Genomic DNA, 19787 nt, shown 5'->3' on the forward strand with positions numbered 1-19787 from the left:
CCCAGTGTATACGTATCTCAGTATTGATCACAACTCAAACTATATATATTTTGGAATCAACCTCAACCCTGTATAGCTAACTCCAACATTCACATATAGAGTGTCTATGGTTGTTCCGAAATATATATAGATGTGTCGACATGATAGGTCGAAACATTGTATACGTGTCTATGGTATCTCAAGATTACATAATATACAATACAAGTTGATTAAGTTATGGTTGGAATAGATTTGTTACCAATTTTCACGTAGCTAAAATGAGAAAAATTATCCAATCTTGTTTTACCCATAACTTCTTCATTTTAAATCCGTTTTGAGTGAATCAAATTGCTATGGTTTCATATTGAACTCTATTTTATGAATCTAAACAGAAAAGTATAGGTTTATAGTCGGAAAAATAAGTTACAAGTCGTTTTTGTAAAGGTAGTCATTTCAGTCGAAAGAACGACGTCTAGATGACCATTTTAGAAAACATACTTCCACTTTGAGTTTAACCATAATTTTTGGATATAGTTTCATGTTCATAATAAAAATCATTTTCCCAGAATAACAACTTTTAAATCAAAGTTTATCATAGTTTTTAATTAACTAACCCAAAACAGCCCGCGGTGTTACTACGACTGCGTAAATCCGGTTTTACGGTGTTTTTTTTGTGTTTCCAGGTTTTAAATCATTAAGTTAGCATATCATATAGATATAGAACATGTGTTTAGTTGATTTTAAAAGTCAAGTTAGAAGGATTAACTTTTATTTGCGAACAAGTTTAGAATTAACTAAACTATGTTCTAGTGATTACAAGTTTAAACCTTCGAATAAGATAGCTTTATATGTATGAATCGAATGATGTTATGAACATCATTACTACCTTAAGTTCCTTGGATAAACCTACTGGAAAAGAGAAAAATGGATCTAGCTTCAATGGATCCTTGGATGGCTCGAAGTTCTTGAAGCAGAATCATGACACGAAAACAAGTTCAAGTAAGATCATCACTTGAAATAAGATTGTTATAGTTATAGAAATTGAACCAAAGTTTGAATATGATTATTACCTTGTATTAGAATGATAACCTACTGTAAGAAACAAAGATTTCTTGAGGTTGGATGATCACCTTACAAGATTGGAAGTGAGCTAGCAAACTTGAAAGTATTCTTGATTTTATGTAACTAGAACTTTTGGAATTTATGAAGAACACTTAGAACTTGAAGATAGAACTTGAGAGAGATCAATTAGATGAAGAAAATTGAAGAATGAAAGTGTTTGTAGGTGTTTTTGGTCGTTGGTGTATGGATTAGATATAAAGGATATGTAATTTTGTTTTCATGTAAATAAGTCATGAATGATTACTCATATTTTTGTAATTTTATGAGATATTTCATGCTAGTTGCCAAATGATGGTTCCCACATGTGTTAGGTGACTCACATGGGCTGCTAAGAGCTGATCATTGGAGTGTATATACCAATAGTACATACATCTAAAAGCTGTGTATTGTACGAGTACGAATACGGGTGCATACGAGTAGAATTGTTGATGAAACTGAACGAGGATGTAATTGTAAGCATTTTTGTTAAGTAGAAGTATTTTGATAAGTGTCTTGAAGTCTTTCAAAAGTGTATGAATACATATTAAAACACTACATGTATATACATTTTAACTGAGTCGTTAAGTCATCGTTAGTCGTTACATGTAAATGTTGTTTTGAAACCTTTAGGTTAACGATCTTGTTGAATGTTGTTAACCCATTGTTTATTATAACAAATGAGATATTAAATTGTTATATTATCATGATATTATGATATATAATATATCTCAGTATGATGTATATACAGTTAAATGTCGTTACAACGATAATCGTTACATATATGTCTCGTTTCGAAATCATTAAGTTAGTAGTCTTATTTTTACATATGTATTTCATTGTTAATACACTTAATAATATATTTACTTATCATTTAACATAATTAACCAAGTGTATCAATATCTTAATATGATTCATATGTACCTAGTAAGACGTTGTTATAACGATAATCGTTATATATATCGTTTTCGAGTTTCTTAAATTAATAGTCTCATTTTTATGTATATAACTCATTGTTAAAATACCTAATGAGATACATACTTATAATAAAAACATGTTAACTATATATATAACCATATATATGTCATCGTATAGTTTTTACAAGTTTTAACGTTCGTGAATCACCGGTCAACTTGGGTGGTCAATTGTCTATATGAAACATATTTCAATTAATCAAGTCTTAACAAGTTTGATTGCTTAACATGTTGGAAACATTTAATCATGTAAAAATCAATCTCAATTAATATATATAAACATGGAAAAGTTCGGGTCACTACATAAGTCCCCCCTAGTTTAATGACTTAAGCATTTGAAAAAGGATTAAGTTGTTAAACTTCTGCCAACGCATGCCAAACAAGTCTTCACATTTGCCATTTGCATCAGGGAAAACATTATTGATAATGATGACAGATAAATTTTACTGACATTATGATGATTACTTTTAAATGGTTGAGATTCTTCACGCGCCACCAGCTGTAAAAAGCGTTTCTTTATACCTCACTTTTAAACTTGCCCATACACGTGTCACAATCGTGTCCATAAAAAATACATTGATGAATCTCTATATAAACCGTCATAACCTTTGAACTTCACTTTTTTACTTTTGCTCAAGATCTAAAAAGCATATCTCTGCCCAAATCGTCATCGCCTTCCTCAAGCTTTTACTTTCAACTTTTTAAGGTTTTAAATCTTTCAAGGTCAGTTGCATTTTACCTCGCTGTTACTTCTTTTTCACTTTTACTGTTCATATTATTACCATGGCTTCTGTGTCGAGTACTGGCCGAGAGAACGTGGAGCTTTCTTCTTCAGAAACAACCGACCTTCCTGAGGTTAGCACGATAGCATCGTCATTATCGAAGAGCCATTTTGACGGCTTGAAGATCGCTTTTCATCATCTTAATCAATGCAACCCTATTCTTCCTACTGGCAATCAAAGGGCCAATAAACCGCCTACCAGAAAAATTACTTTGTATGCTTTACAACTTACTCACGGCAACCTCCGTGTTCTGCTAACTAAATTTCTTCTCCGTATCCTTAGATACTATAGAGCCTGCCTGAGCCAAATCCACCCCCACGGCCTTTAAGAAATTATCCTTTTTGAAATGTATTGCAATGCCAGCAATATTAAGCCTCGCCTTAAAGTTTTCATCTCTCTTTTTAGAATTCGAACGATTAGCCACTGCTGGCTTACGATTGACAATAAACGAAATACATATTTTGCTGGGAAAAATAAAGTTTCAAACTTGAAGGACTGGAAGAGTCCATTTTTCTTTGTTGACGAAGGAGTTATTCCGGAGGAGTATTCCGTGGTCTGGAAATGGAAGTCTATTGATGCTGGTGTGGGAAAGGCCGTTAAGGTAACCACCGCAGAGAAGCGAATAGTAAATAATCTTAAAGCTCTCCGCCTTCCGCCTAGATCATATAAGAAATATGAGGGTATTCTTTCGCTGTGTAAAATGAGCCGAGAATGGCCAAGTACTTCTGTGCCAGTACTCCGCCAGAAAAACCAGGGTAGGATGTGATATGATCATCCTAACATATATATTTGTCTATCTTTTTTTTATGTCATTATTGCTTATGTTTGCTATTTTTGCCTTTGTTTAATTTTTGCAGAAAATACCGAGATGCTTGTTCGTTCTGCTATCTTATCCCTCGATCTTGAGGATGACGTGGAGATCACTGCTCGTGACAAAACCCCTGCTGAGCTAGAGGCAGAAAGGGTTGCTGCTAAAGCTGAAGCTGCTGCTACTGCTAATGTTGAAAAGGAAGGGGAAGGCAGCGGTAGTAGCTCAGATAGCGAGTCCGAGTTCGACACTGAACGGATGGCGGAGGACACCACTACCGAGCAGGAAAAAACAGGGTCGGCTGACATTACCGGTGAAAAGCTTCCTAGCCCTCCTGCAACTAAAAAGACTCGCAAGAAGAGTATAGGCTCTAAGAGAGCAAAAGGTGCTGAGGGAAGCCCTAAGCTAAAATGCAGAAGAAGTATGCCAATATTGCCCTTTCTTGATATTGCATATATCTTTGCTCATAACTGTTATGTTTGCTAATTAATTTATGTTAGTGGTTTTAGCAGATTCTGATGATAGCCAAGGAAAGGCTACTGAAGGTAGTGAGTAGAGGCCAGAGGAGAATCTTGAAAGTCAAGGAGATAAAGTTCTAAAAACTCCTGAGCAGAACTTTACTCTATTTGATGAAGCTGAATTCCATGAGCAGAGGCCGGAAGACAACGCCTCCTATCATTCTCCACCTCCCAGTACCACTATCCCTCCTGTCACATCATCAAATGTTCAAGAACCATCCATTCCTGCTTATGTGAGCGCACTGTAGGCGTTCATTGATAAACCTGCCACTAAGGGCACATATTTTTTGACTCTTCTTCAGGTATGAATGATAAAATACCTTGTAATTATGTGCTTGCATTCTATTTACATGAATTGTCAATATTGATCATAATAATTTTCTTTTGCAGGGTTATGCTATCCCTGAGCTAAAATCTCATTTCAACGCTCTCCGCTCTGATCAACTTAGGGAATTAACCGTTGCAACTACTGTATTGTTAATTAATCACCTAGAGTTTTCCTTGCAACTACAGAAGCATCAGGAGTCTGTTCTTGACATAGCCCGTACTGAGATGGCTGAAGGTGCAAATGCTCCCAAAAGAGCTATTGATGCTGAACGTGCCTTAACTGATGCTCAGAAAATGCTAAAGGCTAAAGAAACTGAGCTAAAAAGTGCTTAAGTTGCTGCTACTGCCTTGCAAGAGGAGAAGGATAGAGTGGTGGAGGCTGAAAATAAGAAGGTTGAGGAGGAGCAGGTGAAGGTCAGTGAGCTGGAAAAGCAGCTAAATGCTGAGAGGGAAAAGTCTGCTGAGCTTCTGCGGAGGGCGGAGGCCGGTGAGGGTAACTTTTCTGAGATAAAAAAGGGAATACCGGGTGTGATAGGGAAGGTTCTTGGATCCAAGCTTGTTGGGGAGCCTTACAATGACTATGTTGATGCTATTCGCACCCATTCCATTTCTGATGTTGCGGAAAAGTTAACTAAATGCCTTACCCCAAACTAGACTCTCCCTCCTGCCATTGCTAATCTTATGCGTTCTGGAACCCTGGAGAAAGTTGAAGAAGCTAGGGACAAGCTGATAAATCTTAAAATTGATGTTTATGACGAAGTGTGCAGCAGGGAAGAGTCATCTTCCCAGGATGTTCTTGGTGTAGAGTTTCCATGATTTGTATAAAAATTTCTGAACAATGATTGTAATAAACTTTTGCTGATTTTGATGCCATAAATATATACTACTTCTGTGACTATGTTTGGCTTTATGTTTGTTCCTAATAGTTTAATATTTATTGCTAGAATAAATCTGCTATGCACCAAGTACGTAAGAAATTCTCTATGTACAATTGTATATTGTATAGCCGAACAAGGCATTTTAAAAAGTGTTTAAGGTAATGCAGATGCCTTACATTGTTAACTTCTGCTGAATGAACAACATATCTAATATTGAAAATTTACTTTGCAAACATTATGCCTTCAAATAATTAGTAGAACATTTGAAGTCCACTATATGCTTTCCGTCACAAAGTTAATGAGGAATATGAAGTATTTTTTGAAGAATGGTTATGAATTAGTAACATGTCCGTCATACGCCTTCCGTCATAAAGTTTATGAGGAAGAATTGTGAAATATTTTTGCCTTCATATAATATAGAAACTTCTTTCATTCTGTGAAGTAAGTTTTTTATAATGTTTGTCATGACAAGTATCTGATTTTTGTATTTTTCCTCGGTGCGTTCTAGTAAAACTTTAACGTTTTCTATCCGATCCCTTGTGCCTGTTGCTGGCCGACACAAAAGCTTCCGCCATCGGAGGTATAAAAATACTCTCCTTCTGTGGGCAGGATATAAATGCAATGTTTTACATTTGTCACAGGCAGCACTTTGCATAAGAAAAATATAAAATTTTATTGATCGATACTGTGCAGTACATAAACAATTAATGACGAATTTAGGTGGATCAAGCCTAATTAGTACATCATGAACGTTTAATGTATGCTATTGTAATCATAGGCACTGTAAAATAACCACAATGGTTTACAGTAAATTGATAAACTTTTCTCTTCAGAAAATGCTAACAAACTGGTCTTCACACGCCAAGCGCCCAGCGCTGTCCGGCTTGAAAGTTTGATCATGGTATGAAAAATTCCTGAACTTCATCCTCTCTGAACAACCGATTAGGCCTTCTCTGATTTGTGCTGCCGTCTGGCAAATTTGCAAATGTGGATCGTTCCCTAGTTGGTGCCACATACTATGAATGTATGACAGCTACTCCGTTAGGAGTTGGGAATCTGATCTCTACATGAGCAGTTGATGTAATTGCTTCAAATTTAGCCAACGCTGTCCTTCCAAAAAGGACATTAAATCGAGAATTGCCATCCAGAATAGTGAAATCGATTGTTTCAGTTCTTAGTAATGGGAATGTTCCCATAACAACCTCCAAATGAATTCACCCTATGGCGTTCACCGATGCTCCCGTCAATCCTGAAACCTTCAAACTCGTCCGCCTAGCTCTATCCTGCACATGTCTTGGAAAAGTCTTCAAACAATGCCAATAAATGATATCAGCTTCACTACCGGTATCCGTATAGATATGGCTGGTGAACTTGTTTGCAATTTCTGCTGAAATGACCACTGGCTGAACAGACAAGGCCCAATTTTGAATTGGTTGAAAAATGATTGGAGCATATCTCCAGCTATCAACATTGTTATCCGACTGCTCACCTCCTCATAGTGACTACCATTCAACCTCACCATTTTGATTACAACATCTGGAGTTGGCTCACGCTCCGTGATCTGGTCTCCTTACTGGTTTCTGTTATCTCTTCCACCATGCTCTTCCCTTCTTCTGTTCTCACCTCGACGACCTCTTCCACCATCATTCTTCTGCCATGCAAATTTCCTGCGAGGATCATTTCTCCTGTATTGTTTGCCTAACAACAAGTGGTTTAACTCTCCTGCTTTGATCTTTGCGATGATTTCTCTCATCAGAGATTTGCAATTATCTGTATCATGACCCCATGCCTCATGAAAGTCACACCATAGCTCACTTTTTGGACCCTCTCTTTCCTCCATAGGTGCTGGAGGATTGAAAGTAGTCCGGATTGGCTCAGTGAAAAGAATCTCTTTTGGAGTTTTAGTCAGCGCCATTATCAACATATGCCTTTCTATTGGCCTTCTGTTGTGATGAAAATCATTGGGATGATTGTTGCCTCTCCATCCACCATTGGAATTGTCATTCCTCCTCTGATTTCTGTCAAAGTACCGCCTGCCGTTGTGCGGTTTGCTACTGCTGCTACCATCAAACTTGTTTAGTCCTCGCTCACCAGCTCGAACATGTTTTTGTGCAACTTCCAACGCCTGATGCAGAGTTTTTGGCAAGTCATACCTTAATGTATGAACAAGTGCACTAAACCTTCGCTGATCCAAACAGAAAATGAAATCGGACACTAGCTGCGACTCTGGACAATCAGGTATTTTTTGTGCTTCAAGCGTGTATCGCTTCATGAAATTACTTAAGGACTCATTATGATGCATCGTTATCTCATGTGCATCAAGATGACTCAAAGTGCAGCTACGAAGATTTTGATATTGCATAATAGACTTTGCACGAAGATCCAAATAAATTGTAATACTCCTTGACGATAAGCTTGCAAACCATTCTCTTGCCATTTTCTGCAACACCATTGGAAACATATTACAAGCTACCTCGTCATCCCAATGCTGTAACCTCATTGCACCCTCAAACATAGTAAGAAAATCTTCAGGATCCATTGTACCGTCATAAACTCCAATTGCCGGTATGCCAAAATTTCTAGGTAACGGATAGTTAGCAATTCGATCAATAAAACATTGAGTGGACTCTGCCATAGCTGGTGGCTTTGTAGCTTGCTCTCCAGTGATTAAAGCAAAAAAATTATCCACCACCACACCACGGACGGCGGGCTGCGCTAAGCGTTCCTTATATTTTGCCGGAGCTGTCTGCTTAAGTATTCCATTTAAAAGTAATGCTGCTTTTTTCTCGGACATGAACTCCTCTTTCCCATCATTCTCTTCATCAGAATCAACGCTAAGATAGTTCAAGTCATTATCATCTTCAGAATCATCAATAAGATTGCTCAATTTGTCAAGTATTCTGGATAACTTGAACTATGATATAGACTGCTTCTTCATAATTTGCTTGTTTGTGCCATCCGTCGACCGTCGAAAAGATGCAAATGGTCCACATCGTCGTGGCTACATTAATGGTCGCCTCTCTGGATTAGTAACAAGATTTTGAAGCCTTTCTGCACTTTTGGTTGTTGTTTCTTCAATTACTGGCCTTTTCTCTGAATTAGTTGCCAAACGTTTAAGCCTTTCTGCAGTTTCAGCAACTGTTTCTTCAATTGTATCCTCCGTTGGCTGAATAAGTACATCCCCTTCAGGCATTAACGGATAGATTTCCACGTTGTCACTTAATGGATTGTTGGATTTTTCGAGCACACCCGTGGACGGGGCCTCAGTTGTTTTGTTCCTTTTCCATTTTGCGTGTTCTTAACATTAGTGGATGGCGCCATTGTTAACACCTATTTCCTTATGATATAAGACTTAGTGTGTCAACACAATACTAGAAGTATCTAGCTAAAAATGGGGGAGTGTTGCCGATTGATGTTTACCCTCGGGAAATAATCCCTGCAGACCCGGTTCACAAGTATAGAAACTTGTGGGGTGGCTTAATCAATCTTTTGTCCGCTGAGCGCTGAGCTACTAGCCAGATGACTTCTAGTGAGAGAAAGTACTATGTGAGAGAGAAAGGTGAAGTCTCTGCTCACAAGTTGTCAGAATGTCTGAATGGAAAATGACGACCTAGGGGGTCTATTTATAGTGATAGATCCACCGGATTGTTCGGGGACACGTGTCAGATGATGATACGTTCTGTTATTCGTGATCTGAAATATGTGCTGGATGTGACGTTCTCCGGTCAGGGCTTAAGCGCTAGGCGGCCTTCAGGGCTTATGTATGGTAGAAGCAGCCTGCACAGCGGAGAACGTTTGACGAAAAGTTTCACAAAACCAATGTTCTCAGTGTTCCTGATGCTATTTTCATGCGAATAATGTGCCTTTCTGCGTGTATACGATAGGATACACCATTATTTAAGATGAAACACTTACATCCAAATACCCTAAGGTGACTTACGGTGGGTTTCCTACCATAGATTTCATATGGTGTTTTATCCATTGAAATCCTAATTAGAACTCTATTTTGAATATAAATAGAGGTTGTTCACACCAAAATTTTGGAGGGATTGATTGTTCATTTAACATTGTTCTACTCATTTCTTGAAGAGTTCAGTTTTTCCTTTCAACAACCGCATTTGATTGAGGAGTGCGAGGAGCCGACAAATTATGAGAAATTCCATGTAAGTCACAAAAGACTCCAAGTTGGGCATCATTATCAAATTCTCTTCCATGATCCGTTCATATGGTGACAATTGTACACCTAAGCAACTTTCGTATTTTTGTAGAAAAAATTACGAATCTATCAAATGCCTCATTTTTGTGTTTTAGAAAAAGTGTCCATGTATATTTAAAAAAATCATCAACCATTACCAAGGTGTAGAAATTCGCACCATAACTTTGAACGGATGATGGACCAAACAAATCTATATGTAGGAGTTCTCGATATCTTTTGGTTGAAATGAAGTTCTTAGGTTTATGACTAGCATTGACTTATTTTCCTATTTTACATGCATCACAAAAATGACTTTCATATTTTAGCTTGGGTAAATCTCTAACCATTTCTTTAGAAGATATGTTGTGAATTAGTTTCATATTAGCATGCCCAAGTCTCCTATGCCACAAAGTGGTAGTGTCATGAATGAAAGTAAGATAGATATCTAAATGTTTAAAGTCATTTAGTTTACACGTGTAAAGGCCCTTTTTCCTAATTCCATTTATAACATTTTTACCATCTTTGGTGATATGTGAAGATGATTTAGTGAATGTCATGTTGTAACCTTTATCACATATTTTACCAACACTTAGCAAATTAAAGCTTAGATTCTTAATATGCAAGACATCTTCAAGAGTAATTTTAGAGTTAGTGATGTTACCTTTACCGACGATTTTACCTCGTAAAATTAAAGCTTAGATTCTTAATATGCAAGACATCTTCAAGAGTAATTTTAGAGTTAGTGATGTTACCTTTACCGACGATTTTATCTCGTACATCGCCACTAAAGATTACGTCACCACCATTATATTCTTTGTACCTTGTGAAGAAGTCTTTGTTCTCCGTCATGTGCGTTGTACATCCACTATCGATTATCCATTCTTCTTATTGCACAATGCCATTTAGGCAAACCTATATTTGGTTGATTAATATCTTTGATACCCAATGTTTATTGGGTCCGAGATGATTAGCATAAAAAACTCCTATCCTAACCCACCTTTTTACAACTTTAGTGTTGTAGTTTCCTTTTGATTGGGCCCTTGTTTCGATGATTTTCTGCCTAGGGTTTCTAGAATGGTTAGTTTTATTTTCTAAGGAATTCCTTCTAATTTCTTCCCTTTTAGGTGGCCAATTTTTTGAAAATGGTCATGCGGTCGACTTCACAGTCTTGTCGTGCTTCGATCGCACGTCTTCTATGACGTTTGGATTTTCTTGAGACTTAACAAACACTATAGGTTGTTGTTTTGATGATTTAATTTTGAGGGAGCTTTCTTTAAACCCTAACCCATGTTTGTTATTGCTTGTCCGTTGAACACTTAAAATGTCTTCTAGCACTTTTCCACTTTTATTATATATTAAAAACTTGGTTTTATTTTCAAGTAGCTTGACGGTTTTGTTAAGCGTTTTATTTTCATGTTTTAGATCATCACAAGTAAGACATTCGTGTAAGTTAGTTATTCTTTCTTTTAGCCTTGACACTTCTAACTTAAGTGAGTTATTTTCTTCTTTTAAGTTAGTATTACTAGTGCTAACTCTACTACTTAGATCACAAAGTTTAATGAAATTTTTAAAGTTGAATTCAAAAGAGCTTGGAAAAACCTCATTATCGATTTGTCCGACTAGGCAAGCTTCATCATCTTTTGGTGCTTCAACGGCCATGAGACATGTTTTATTTCCTTCTTCTTGTGTCTCATTCTCTTCATCGTCTCATGCACCTCCAAGAAATGCCTTCTCATTCTTTCTTTTGGGACACTCACTTATTAAATGATTTGGATCATCATATCCAAAACATTTCCTTACGAACTTCTTCTTGGAATTAAAAGGTGCTTTCTTTCAGTCCATTGGGGTTCGGACAAGATTTTCCGGTCTTCGGTAGAATTTCTTGAATGATCGAACAATAGATGCAAGTTGTTCATAGTCATTTAGGATATCATCTTCATCCTCTTCGTATTCACTTCTTCACTTTCTTTGGCCTTCAAAGCAATTGACTTATTCTTTTCTTTTTTGGCTTTGTCCACTTCTTCATCCTTGTCTAAAATGACCTCATGGACTTTGAGATTTGCAATGAGTTCATCAAGAGACAATTTTTCCAAGTCTTTTAACTCATCTATTGTCGTCACTTTAGGTCTCCATTTTGAGGGTAACGCTCTTAAGAATTTCCGAACATATTGCTTGTTCGTGTAGAGAGTACCTAAAGCTTTCAAACTTGAACACATATTGTTAAATCTAGGATATGTGATATCAATTTTCTCATCATTCGATATAACAAATTATTCATAGTGAGCTACTAGTAGTTCAATTTTATTTTCAATGACTTGCACATTTCCTTGATGAGTAACTAACAAACTATCCCATATTTCCTTTGCATTCTTAATCATAAAGACCTTTTCATATTCTTTCTAGGCAAAGCATATTACTAATTTAGCTTGATAGTTTTTTCCTACATCCGTTTTAATTTCTTTGGACCAACTATCTTCGGGTATAATTATTTTGGTTTTCCTATCCTCACTAAGTGTGAATGGAACATAATCACCTTTAGTAATGATGTTCCAAAAATCTATATCTTTAGCACAGACATATGTTTCAAATCTTTGTTTCCAATAGCAAAACCCCTTCACTTTCAAGTAGTAGAGATCTTTGCATAGAGGATCCTTCACTATAGCTCAAGTTCTTAAATTTTTGTTCCATGATCTTTAACTCAAAAGTTTGTAAAAATTAATTTTTATCTCAAAAATAACAATTTTAGCAAAATGTTTAGAGCAACTGCTCTGATAACAATTGTAAGTAACTAGAGGAGGGGGTGAATAGTTACTTAGTGTGATTTTTAAAGCTTTTTCCGATTTAGATTTTGAGATTACTATAGTGTGATTTGATTAGTTTGTTCACAAGTATAATATATAAAGATAAGGGATAAGAGAACAAATACAGAGATTTATAGTGGTTCGGGAAGGTGTTAACTAATCTTTCATAATCCACTCCTCAATTCTAATGAATTAAGAGTTAGTTTCACTATGATGCTCCAAAATCGGTGGAGTGTCCAGATATAACACTAGTTCCTCGATAAGCCACAACTTATGAACCCTTACATCCCTTTAAAGACTTCACAATCACCCAATGCTCTTACCACAAGATCCTAATGCTTCCACTAAGTGAAACCTCACCTTTCTTCTAGATCCCTTTAAGAAGATAGTTTACAAGTAAACTCACAACTAAGTTTACAATCACTCTTGCTTGAATCACTCTAAATATATTACAATAATATTTGAATGATATCAGTAAATGTATGGAAATCTAAGTGAAAGAGGTGAGTCTTTGATGATGTAGCGTGAGGGTACGAAATAGTATTATTTTTAATACAAAATACTACAAAATATGACACAAGTTTTAATTATTTATAGAGTGGGATATACCTAAATCTTGCTACAACACTATAGGCAGTGTACCTAATCGTAGAGTAGTGTAGTTTTTAGTAAGTCCGGTTCGTTCCACAGGGAGCTGGTGATACTTACTATATTTTTAACAACTATATTTATACAAAATATATATAATTATATAAGTAGTAATATTATTATAAAAGGGGGGTTTTACAGTTTAATGACCGGTTTGTCGATTCTATATTTTAAGCGCAAAGATAAATGACGATAATTAAAGTGCGTAAAATAATGACAATAAATAAAATGACAGTAAATAAAATTGCGAGTAATAAAATGACAGTAAATAAAGATACGATGAGAAATATAATAAAAGAATATGCTTATTTAAACTTCCGTAATCATGATGTTTGACGTGTTGATTTTAATTTATTACCATGGGTTAATTGTCCTTTGTCCTGGTTTATTTGATACGTCTATCTGGTTTTTGTCCATAATAGTCCATCGGTCATAAATATAAAGTGCGAGTATCCTCGTCAAATTACCCTTATACCCGAAGTCAAATATTCCAACTGATTAAGGATTTAAACTGTGACGCAGTTATCACTTCTGTCAACAATTACACCAGTTATCAATGTATGTAATCCACCCCTGTTTTAATTAGTTTATGAATATTAATTCATCTACTTGATCAGAATGAATAATTAATTACCCAACCCAATTGATTAATTAAATGATTATAACAGATTCCATATGAACGTCACTAAATAGGACAACCATAATCATTATTAATTATTAGGTTAATTAATTTGAAGATAGGTTCGACAGACTCCAATGAGTTGTCACTCAATTAGACAATGCCCCCCATCTATTAATAGTCAATAATCCAATTTCCACAAGTGTCGGTCTTTTGCCCAAACCTTAATTATGGTCCAAAGTTCAATAACCCAATTTTAGTAATTAGCCCAACATCATGAGTACTTCATTTTAAATAAGCATAATAACGACTTAGCTACGAGACATTAATGTAAAAAGGTTGAACATAACTTACAATGATTAAAAATAGCGTAGCGTTACACGGACAGAATTTCGACTTACACACTCAAACGATCTCTATCATAAATCTTATTATTATCATAATTTAAAATTAAAATTAAGATTATTGTTATATCTGATTACATTAACATTATGATAGAGAATTATAAATATAGATATTGATATTTGATATAGAAAAGTAAGAAAAAAATAGAAAAAATGATCGAAAAAAAAGTCTCCCCAAATTGATCGTAAATCATCGCTTTTATAGCGAAATTAGAATTGAAATTTTCATTTACGACCCCTGAACTATGCTCAATTAACAACTTTTTATTATTTAATATTATTCTTATTATGAATTATTTAAATATTATATTTTATTCTTGTGCATAGTTGACTCGTAATTTTTACACCGTTGCGTCGAGCGCTGAAAGTTGGTTCATGCCTCGGTTCCGGATTTTCGAACGCCCTTTCGTACAATTTTATATCGTGTACTTTGCGTTTTGTAACTTGTACTCTTGTCATTTTTAGACGTTCTTCATCAATAATTTGAACCTTTTTGATTGTATCTTGTACTTTTGAGCTTTTTGGACCTTTGCGTCTTCAAATCTTCGTTTTCGCCTTTTGTCTTCGCACTTATTTAAAATAAACGAATATTACTCGAAAATGGAACAATTGCAACTAAAATCTTGTCTTTCTTGAGGGATTTTGCTATGAAATATATGTTCCTTTTTAGCCTTATCAATATCCCCACACTTGAGCGTTGCTTGTCCTCAAGCAATACAGTCTTGAAATAATATAATACATCACACGAATCACTTCTTTATTCTTCACACTTTGTACATCAGTGATTTTGATAGAGCGGTATAAACAATGATATTAACAATAGAACCATGGTTAAAGGTGGGTGTGTCATCCACAGTTGCCTTGGGTTTAGGTCAACGACACTTGTAATCAAATAGCCGATTTACTTTCGGTTTCCAAAGCAAAGTGCACATTTGAAAGGCGGTTTACAGTCCCACATGACTATAAAAATGTAGATCCTTTAGGAAATTGGATCTTTATGAAAACATTTGATCTTTTAAAAATTCAAGCTAGATTTTACCCTAGACAAGTTTTCTGATTTGACCCACCATCGGTGTTGCAAAATATATTTGTGGATCAATATTTTGGCTAAAAACATTTAGGTTCGTGTAATCCACTGCTATCCCGGTATCGGAAAGCACACATCCAGTTTACTTGTTCCGTATATTACCTTTCGGTAAACTACCGTCCGGTTGTAAAGGAAAGCGATGAACAAGAAACTGTTAAGGCAATGTCCCGTGACATGCATTTGATTATGGTCTTTTAACGTGTCGGATGCTAGAACTATCCTTGGTAGGAGCGATAGTAAAGATCATCCTATGATTTTTCGGTCTGGCATAAGGTCCTGTCTCCGACCATGCTATGCAACCACCATTCTTACGGTTGACACCCGATTTGGTTCAGGTGACCTAATGAATTCCAGGTGAATTCCTAGGATTTTACGTTCAATGGTAATGAACGCATTGAAAATGGGTTTTCAGAAAACAAATCGGTTTGTATATTTGATCAAAATATTTTCTCGTTCAAGCTCGAGTTTAGATATCATTGAATTCCATGAGTTTGAATTCTCAATCTTTAAGGTCAATCTCAAGGATTGAGTAATATCAGTCTTAAAAGCTGATTTTTAATCTTTAAGGAGATTATCCTTTCTGGGGATCTGATTCATTAGTCTTATCAAGCTAATTTGCACGGTGCCTCCCCATTGTACGAGATAAATCCTTCTCATGGTTAGGATAAATCTGACCACTTGGCGACCTTGTTTGATGCTGAGGTCCGTGGATTTCCTGCTGATTTTAGAGATGACTTTTCTAGATTTTTCGTCAACCTACAGCTGGTCTGGACGACAACTTCTTGACCTAAATCAAGAAGCGCGTGTCTTTTTCGGAAGACTTTACTTCCTTTTAATGATGGAATTGATTCATCGTGTAGATCCATCTTTCTTTCAAATATATTACAGTAAACCGGGTAAAACTGATTAGTATCATCCAAAACAAAAGTACCTGCAATAATCTTGTACAAAGATATGTGATAGATAGTTTTTAATTGAATAACTTGGTACATTCTCCCTACACTTAGTTTCTTTCTTTGCCTTTTTATTCTCCTTTATTCCATTTTAAATGAATTCAAGCATTTTAGGTTGTTTCTCAATTTATGTCCTTTCCGATGTAACGATAATTGCGGTATTATCACCTAGTTTTCACCATTCATAAATATGTATAAACATGATTTTGACTTCATTTAATTGAAAATTTTTTAAATTTTCACAAAATTTGGCAAATAAACCAAGTATAAACCTGAGAGAATTTATAACCCTTCCCCACACTTAAAATCATGCAATGCCCTCATTTGCATGAAATCAGACTATAATTTAAATTCATGAGGGTGATTAGCGTAGAAAAGTGATTAAAAATACCGAGTTTGTAATTACAAAGCTCGTCGAATGATAGATGGCGCCTCATCGTTCATTCCTTCATTTGTTATATCATATTTGTTGTTTTGCGTCTTGTCGTCAAAATTAGTACCTTTTGCTGAACTTTAATGACAGTCTTTGAAAGTGCGTTGTTTTACCCTGTTTTGTACATAAGATAAAATACAAACATATATATATATATATATATATATATATATATATATATATATATATTTGAAGTTTGGTTTATAACCCCACTTTTCAAAAATTTATAAAGTATAATATTTTTGGCATACTTTAAATCAATAAAATTAAAAATAATGATAACAAAATTTGTCGCCCCGCCCTCGGGTAAAGTAATTTCGGCTTAATGACCTAGTCTTCAACTCACGACGAATTTTAGAAATCATTTTTTTCAACTTAATGAATTAAAGTAAATTTTGTTTTTAAAATTCACACAAAACTTAAATTAAAAAAAACATATTAATTTTATATAAAACCTACAAAACAAAAATTCAGAATGGAGGGAGAAAACTAGTTCTTTAGTGTCTGCTAGTGGAAAAGACCACTCGGATTCCATTCTCAGAACTACACGAGAACAGAACAACTAACTCTAGATAGCATTTTCTTTTTAGAACACTTGAATCTCCCCACACTTAGGTAGCTGTGGTGTCAAAATTGTGATTAACTTCATCGTCAATTTCTCTTGGTCCATAATCAACTTGCATATCTGTGACTTTCTCTTTAAGCCATTGGTCGGATTCCTGTGTAATATCCACAATTTCAACTAGCTTCACCTTTTCTTTAGGCGATAGATTGGATACTAACCGGTTACATAACTTAAAGTTCCCCTTGGTTATAGCATCGCGAATCCGTTTAATAAGTTTCTTCATTGAACTATTAATAACGGGGTAATTTAATTTCGTATCAACAACGGGGTTCTTTGTTATCATGTCATCATTAGGTGTTACTTCATTTTCCCCACACTTAGGCGTTTTATTATTGTTAAGCACTACCGTTGGAGTTGGTAAAACAACATGGTTCTTACCAATCGTTTTTGCTGGTTCAACGGTTTTGGTTGGTGGAGATTTAGACTTTCGAATCATAAAGGTGATCGATTTGTCACCACTACTAAGTGTCATTCTACCGTTTCTTACATCAAAGAACGCCCCGGTGGACGCTAAGAATGGTCGACCTAAAATTAGAGGAATGTTTGGGTCCTCTTCTATGTCAATGACAATGAATTCGACTAGAAAGGTTAAATTACCTACTTGAATGGGTAGGTTGTCAGCAATTCCAACTGGGTGCTTAATGGTTTGATCAAAGAGTCGAACACTCATATCCGTTGGACTTAACTCACCTACTCCTAATCTCTTATATAATGAAAGAGACATAACACTCACACTTGCACCTAAATCTGCTAGTGCATTATACATGACACAATCACTAAGTAGACAAGGAACAATAAATTCACCCGGATCACCTACCCTAGGTGGAGGTTTTGGTGGAACTGTATTCACCGGGTTTACTTCTACGGCTTTTGTTTCTTGTACTTTCTTATTCTTTTTCTTCTTCTTCTTTCCAGAAGTATCACAATCTTTATTACTTATTACTTGCTCATACTCAACTCCTTTTCTTGGAAACGGGATGGGTGATTTGTATGGTGTCACCACTGGCTTTACATACTCGGGTGGTGGTGGTGGTGTAACTTCTTCATTGTTACTCACATCTAAAACCTTCCCATCTTCTGGTGCTGGTTTTTCAGAATTCGTTGACACCATATTAACATTCTCATTCCGAGGGTTTAGTTCAGTATTACTCGGTAGCTTTCCTTGTTCCCTTTCACTCATCATGCTAGCAAGAGTACCTACGTGTTTTTCTAGATTCAAAATGGAAGCTTGTTGAGTTCTTAATGACTGATCAAACCTCTCATTCGTTTGGGTTTGAGATGTAATAAATTGTGTTTGAGATTCAACTAGCTTTGCCATCATTTCTTCTAGATTTGGCTTTTTCTCTTCGGGTTGTTGTGGTGGTTTATATAAGCTAGGTCTTTGTTGATTGAAAGTGTTGTTTTGAGTCGGTTGGTTATTCGGACCTTGTTGGTTGTACCAGTTATTTTCGGGTCCTTTTGGATTGTAAAGAATGTTTTGATTTCGATTGAAGTTTAGCTTTGGCGGTTGATAATTATTTTGATAATTATTTCCAGGCCCTTGGTTCATATAGGAAACATTCTCTCGTTGTTCCAATGTTGGTTCAATGTGACAATCTTTCAATAAGTGTGGTCCACCGCATAGCTCATAACTGATTCGTATTGCGTGAATATCTTTATTCATCTTTTCCATTCGTCTTTCGAAAGCATCTATTTTTGCGGAAACGGAATCAAAGTCATGGCTAGAATCAGCTCTAGCCGCTTTAGATGATCGAAAGATATCTTTTTCTTGGTGCCACTCATGTGAGTGGGATGCTGTGTTATCAATAATTTTGTAAGCTTCAGTTGCGGTTTTCTTCATAATTGAACCACCAGCTGTTATGTCGATGTCTTTCCGTGTAGCAACGTTGACACCTTGGTAGAATATTTGTACTATTTGATAAGTGTCTAAACCGTGTTGAGGACATCCTCTAAACATCCTTCCGAATCTTGTCCACGCCTCATATAATGTTTCATTTGGCTTTTGTGTGAACGTAACAATTTCTCCTTGAAGTCTCACGGCTTTAGATGCCGGAAAGAATTGTTTAAGAAAATTTTCAACTAAAACATCCCATGTATCAATCGCCCCTTCAGGTAACGATTCTAACCAATCTTTGGCTTCTCCCTTTAAAGTTCAGGGAAACAACATGAGATAGATTTGTTCGTCTTCTACTTCTCGGATTTTGAATAGTGTACAGATCCTATTAAAGGTACGAAGATGTTCGTTGGGATCTTCTTTTGGCGTACCACTATATTGGCACTGATTAGTTACCATGTGTAGGATTTGTCCTTTAATTTCATAATCTGGAGCATTAACTTCTGGTTTAATAATGGCGTGACCTTGGCCAGTGCGCTTAGCTCTCATTCGTTCTTCCATACTTAGAGGTTCTAGATTTTCCATGATTGGATTTGTTGTATCCGAATCACTAGAGGATTCTGATTTAACGGTTTGGGGTTCAGGATCTTGGAATTGTCCTTGAATATCTTCCGGGTTCTTAGTTGTGAAATCGGGTTCAAAAGATGGATTATCGGAAATTTGAATTGGAGTACTTGGTCGACTAGATGACGATTCTAAAGAAAAATCAACGGCGGCGATATTTGTTAAACGATGTCTTGATCGAGTTACAGGTGGTGAACGTA

At 35.8% G+C, this 19787-nt stretch overlaps 1 non-coding gene across 1 annotated transcript; it reads left to right on the forward strand.

Annotated features, from left to right (window-relative positions):
* The first annotated feature begins 19057 nt into the window (after window positions 1-19057).
* On the forward strand, window positions 19058-19164 carry LOC139887205 (small nucleolar RNA R71). The gene has a single exon (XR_011773044.1). It is a non-coding gene; the product is annotated as a small nucleolar RNA R71 (small nucleolar RNA).
* The last annotated feature ends 623 nt before the right edge of the window (window positions 19165-19787 follow it).

Source organism: Rutidosis leptorrhynchoides, chromosome 1, assembly GCF_046630445.1.
Source record: "Rutidosis leptorrhynchoides isolate AG116_Rl617_1_P2 chromosome 1, CSIRO_AGI_Rlap_v1, whole genome shotgun sequence".
Lineage (NCBI taxonomy): Eukaryota > Viridiplantae > Streptophyta > Magnoliopsida > Asterales > Asteraceae > Rutidosis > Rutidosis leptorrhynchoides.